At 45.1% G+C, this 5,704-nt stretch overlaps 1 long non-coding RNA gene across 2 annotated transcripts; it reads right to left on the bottom strand.

Moving 5' to 3' along the window:
• Positions 1 to 582: 582 nt before the first annotated feature.
• Positions 583 to 4,259, bottom strand: LOC136487279 (uncharacterized). 2 transcript variants are annotated; one of them, XR_010767209.1, is made up of 5 exons: positions 3,650 to 4,253; positions 3,426 to 3,528; positions 3,257 to 3,319; positions 1,621 to 2,615; positions 583 to 1,531 (listed from the first exon to the last, which is right to left on the bottom strand). It is a non-coding gene; the product is annotated as an uncharacterized lncRNA (long non-coding RNA). The 2 variants fall into 2 exon arrangements; XR_010767207.1 differs by having other exon boundaries at positions 1,621 to 3,319; positions 3,650 to 4,259.
• Positions 4,260 to 5,704: the final 1,445 nt, after the last annotated feature.

Raw genomic sequence — 5,704 nt, 5'->3', positions numbered from 1 at the left:
AGACAACGGTGTTGTATGCTGTCAGATTGGTATACTCCTACCTACGTACGCCTACGTACGCATTATTAGTTGGTTTGTTTCTAAATATTGACAAGTGACAAAGCTTTCGCTTTCCTGTGCATAAAATATCTACATTGAATTCCTAATATTATTTCTATGTAAAGATTAAACAGTTTTTTTCCCTGTGCCTTAATCAGGTCATTTGCCGACGCACGCGATGGCGCGCATGATGGACTAGTTATTCTTCAAATGGTACGAGATGATTTGATGCTGGTACCTTCTTGTCGTTCTTTTCATCTAGGAGCAGTTGGAGTCGTGAGTAAAACATAGAGAAAACAAAACGCTACGTCATTCATTAGTCTATTCCGTGGCTTTCATGCCAATGAATTAGCGATCAGAAGCGTAAAGAATATTTTCACCAAAATAAGTGAACTGGACAGGATGCTGCCTAAACTTGTAGAACTGCCTAGATGGCATGCAAGGGCCATCACAGGAATGCTTTGACGATGAATTGTCCAGGAAATAAGGAAAATGCGTTTGATTGCTGTACATGCACATTTTCCATTCCGTCTTCCGGAGAAATTTATCTTCCATAGAGAAGATACACAGTTACACACTGAATAGCAGTTCGTATCGAACAGATCACTTGCACTTGACAGTGACACAGGTTATCAGAAATTGTAATATACAATTCAGGAACCAAATGCTGCTGCATGTTTTGTGAAGTAATCAAAGCTCATATGGGGGAAGAAAAAGCATCCATGATCTATAAGAGCATATGCAAGAGTACCCCAAATTTATTTCCCATCCATGTTTTTTTTTGCACCCCCAAAGTAGTACGGGGAGAAAAAAAAGAGATCATCTCCAAGAATACCCCATATTGGACTTCCAAAACATCAAAACTGTGGACCCACAATGGTTTTTTTTTTTTGCGCCTTTTTTTTTTTCCTGGCGCGATCTCTTTCGTGGCACCACAAAACATTTCGCGCCGCCGCCGTTTTGGACACCGTGTTTGTTGCATTCGGTTCCCAGCCAGCGGCAGCCAGGGACCAGACCCCTCCAGCATGCAGGTCCCTTTCCTAGCCGACAGTGCCAGCCTTTGGCAGTCAGGCACCCGCCCCCTCCAGCCTTCAGCTCCCTCTCGTACCCTTTGGCAGCCGGGTATGTGAACGTATACTACTAGTATTCGCATGCAATATATTTTGGCTTGAGATTGACCGTGGATGTGTTTATGCCTGGATGATCAATTGTTGAATGAGATTTCATATTAGTATTTACATAGTGAATTCTCAGACAGGGTAGACGTCATGACGAAATCACTTCTTTAAAGAGAATTGGATGATTCATCTTCAGACGACGACGATGATTATTTGATCTTCTCAGCTGCTCAAATTGTGCAAACATATTCGAATGCTAAAGGAAGACATGTTGGTTCTATCCTAGGCCATCAAGTTATCTATCGAGATAGAGTAGGGAGCTTTTCCTACGCATAATGAGCAGGGAGCTTTCCTACGCATAACTCATCCTGTACCTGAAATAAACAAAAACAAATTTAAACAACTCATACAATAATTAACTACATAGTACGTACCAATCATAATTATGTGAATGCAAACCAACCTCCGTATGTCGGATTATCCGCCAAATAATCTTGAAACATCCTTTGGTGGCCGCCTTCTCTATCTCAATAGATAACTTGATGGCCTGAGACAGAACCACCATGTCTTCCTTTAGCATTCGAATATGTTTGCACAATTTGAGCGGTTGAGAAGATCAAATAATCATCGTCATCTGAAGATGAATCGTCCAATTCTCTTTGAAGAAGTGATTTCGTCATGACGTCTACCCTGCCTGAGAATTCACTATGTACAAATGACTGGTGGCCAGGAAATACTAATATGAATCTCATTGAACAATTGATCATCAAGGCATAAACACATCTACGGCCAATCTCAAGCCAAAATATACTGCGTGCGAATACTAGTAGTATACGTTCACATATCTGGCTGTCAAAGGCTACGAGAGGGAGCTGAAGGCTGGAGGGGGCGGGTGCCTGGCTGCCAAAGGCTGGCACTGCCGGCTAGGAGAGGGACCTGCATGCTGGAGGGGTCGAGTCCCTGGCTGCCGCCGGCTGGGAACCGCATGCGACGGACACGACGTCCAAAACGGCGGCGGCGTGAAAGGTTTCGCGGTGCCACGAAAGAGATCACGCCAGAAAAAAAAGCCGCAAAAAAAACCATTGTGGGTCCACAATTTTGATGTTTTGGAAGTCAAATATGGGGTACTCTTGGAGATGGTCTCTTGTTTTCCTCCCCATACTACTTTGGGAGTTGGCAAAAAAACCATGGATGGGAAACAAAATTTAGGGTACTCTTAGATGCTCTAACACTATAAATGATGACCATAAAAGGACATGTTGTAGCAAGATGATCTTAGAAAAAATGGCGGCCTAAAACATGAACCTGTGTTGTTCTGTCTCCTAGGGAGGTTGCGTCAGTTTCAAAACTGAGTCATGCCATGGCAGCAACCAGCATAAAAAGAGGCATCGGCACTATGTGTCGAGTTAGTTGGGAAGGAATTAGCACCACATCTTTGTGATTTATCCACAGGAATGCCTGGATAAAGGGAAATTCAGCAATCTAAGTTGTAAACTGACTGAACAACTTAACAGGTTGTGTGTATCCAAATTCCTGGTTTTAACAGATATGTAATTCAACTATGAGAATGACATGTTAAACTGTAAGGACTAACATATCATGAGATTTTAATAGTCAATCCAGGCCCAGTACAATGCCCGCTAAAGGGAAATTCAGCAATTCGAGTTGTAGACTGACAGTGAACAATTTAACAGCCTGTGTGTATCCGAATTCCTGTTTTTAACAGATACTTAATTCAACTATGAGAATGACTGACGTAAACTGTAAGCACTAACATACCATGAGATTTTTAATAGTCAATGCAGGCTATCCACAAAGAGCAGAGGCTGCCATTTTTGTGCCGAAACAAAGGAAAAAAAATACATACATCACTTTAGCCTCGAAGGCCAACAGGTTAAACAGCACGAAGGCGCTAATTAATTTGTGAGAAAAGGAAAAGGGGGAGGGGACATGGTGCTTATTGAAGCATTACATAATGTAGTTACCTTGTAAACTGACACACAACAATTTGGCAACCTGTGTTTTTTTTAATTCTTATTTTTAACAGATATGTAATTCAACTATGAGAATAACAACGTAAATTATAAGGACTACCATACCATGAGATTTTAATAGTCAATCCAGGCTATCCACAAAGAGCAGAGGCTGCCTTTTTTTTTGTGCTGAAACAAAGAAAAAAAATACATACATCACTTTAGCCTTGAAGGGCAACATATCAAACAGCACGAAGACGCTAATTAATTTGTGGGAAAAGGAAAAGGAGGGGACATGGAGCATATTGAAGTCCCCGCAGCATGTCAATATGACGGCCACCTTGAGGTTAGTTCTGAACATCGGAAAAACTGCAGCTGTGCTTTGCAGTCATAACACACTGCATTGTGTATGTAAATTAATAAATAATAATCCATGTACTGTATCCATGGATGGCTAAATTCAATATGCAAACTTATTTGATATATAAATATTTGTATCTTGGGAGCAGCACAATGTACCTGAGCATCACTATCTGCCTTTCTCCTCTTCAAGTTAGTAGGCCTCAGGCTGCACGACATCCGCAGGCTTCATCGGCCTGACGCACCAGGGAGGTGGAGGGTGAGGGAGACGACCCAGATCGGAGTTGTGAAGCGAGTCGTTGGCCTAGCCGACGGCCGAAGATGAAGACGGCAATGCAATAGGAACAGGCATGAGGACTGAAACCCTAGGTGAGGAACCAAATCACTGGAGTATTGGAAAAATTAGAGAGAGGGAGAGGAAACTGTCGGGTAGAGGCATGGACAGGAAGACGCTAAGGTGGAGGAGGCCGGCGGAGGCTTCGAAAGGCGAGGGGAGGTCCGCTACAGGCGCCGCGGGGGCGCGCGCACCTTGCGCTGAGGACCTTGGTGGGAGGAGCGCCGACGGCGGCCGGCGACCGGCAGTGCGTCCGTGGGGGGTGTTGGGGGCGCCAGAAGCTGGGGCGGTGGCCTGGGTCGGAGAGGCCGATGGTGCGGACGGTGAAGCTTCGCGAGGGAGCGAGACAGCGGATGAGGAGAGAGAGGGAGGAAGTATATATTTTGTGGAGATGGCTCTAAATAATCTAGGCTCTTAGATTGGAGTTTGGACGGCTTGGGTTTGCCGATGACGTGGACGCGCGAGGGGCAGATTCTGGTATACAGTAATAAGGATCTAGTATGGTAGATAATAAATAAGATCGGGGAGAGGGTCGTCCACCCTGTTGGCTGTCCATCGACTCTCCACCCTTAATTTGTGAGCTTCTTCTCACCGGTCGCAACTCTCTACACGGAAGTAGATATAAAGCACATTGCATACTAATCCACAGACCTTAACTTAACTTCTTCTCACTGGTCGCAATCCTCTACACGGAAGTAGATATAAGCCCTGTTCGACTTATCTATATTTAGCTTGTTCGGCTTTTTTTCAGTTGAAACAGTGTTTTTCTCTCACAACAATTCAGTCGGAATAGTGTTTTCCAGCCAGCTTCAGCCAAATTTCAGACCGAACAGGGCCATAATGTACATTACATATTAATCAACAGAAAGAAATACCATGAAGATTGACGAGATCACATCTTGTGTCTTGGTGTGCTTGAGTTCTTGAGCTCCTATTTCTTGTATTTGTTTCCATGTGGTGGCTTCGGCTACGTTTTGTGTAGGTATTGGTGCAAGTCTCAGTGTGGAATCCCTTCATAGCACTCCCCTACACGTGTGGTAAAAGTCGATCCGAACTTTGTTCCTTAAATTCGTAGTTCTAGGTTTTCACTCTCTACCAGGGCCCAAAAATTCAGTCCGTCCCCAAAATTCTAGACAAGGCCGTAGTTTCCGATTAGGATCGACCTAGGTTTTAATCCGCTGCAAAATTTTAAAGTAGGTTATGCCTATTCAAGGTATTGTTGGTCCTTTCAAAACATAGGTGGGACGATACTTGGCAATGGCCTCCTACTCATCGATAGTCTCGCCGAGCACCGTGAGCAGTGACTGCAAATGCAATGCGAAGGCCTCCACCACCTCCCCATCATGGAACACGATGGCCTCGTACTCCCACTAGAGCTGTGGCGCCCTCGCCCACACGATCCTTCCAGTCGCGTGGACTTGAGGCTGTCCAGGCGAGCTTCGCCTTGTCCTTGCTATCGAGCGTCTGGACGTACTCCAGTGGCACTGTTTGGAGGATGGCCTCGATCACGGACCATTCCTAGACTTCATACGTGGTGTCGGTTTCCACTGTGCGCCACAACCCCGAACCTAGAGTATCACCTTCACTAACACCGTCCAATCATTGTAGTTGGTGTGGGTGAGCTTGGGATACTATGCTCCTCCAACCTCCCTCACCGTCCTCTGCACTACGAGCTGGTGTTGCTCTGGTGATAAAGACATTCGATGCTCATGTTGGCCCAAGGGCAGAGAACGCCCTCCTCCGGCTTCTGACATCACCAATGATAGCCAATCGTGGCTCTGATACTACTTATTGGCCAGCTTTGTCACATGGGTGTGTATCGCCATACCCCTCACTCTCACACACACTAGAGGATGAAGAAGAGGAGATTAGAACACACA

Source organism: Miscanthus floridulus, chromosome 1, assembly GCF_019320115.1.
Source record: "Miscanthus floridulus cultivar M001 chromosome 1, ASM1932011v1, whole genome shotgun sequence".
Lineage (NCBI taxonomy): Eukaryota > Viridiplantae > Streptophyta > Magnoliopsida > Poales > Poaceae > Miscanthus > Miscanthus floridulus.
The sequence above is the reverse complement of the archived record's forward strand: the minus strand, read 5'-3'. Positions and strand labels throughout refer to the sequence as shown.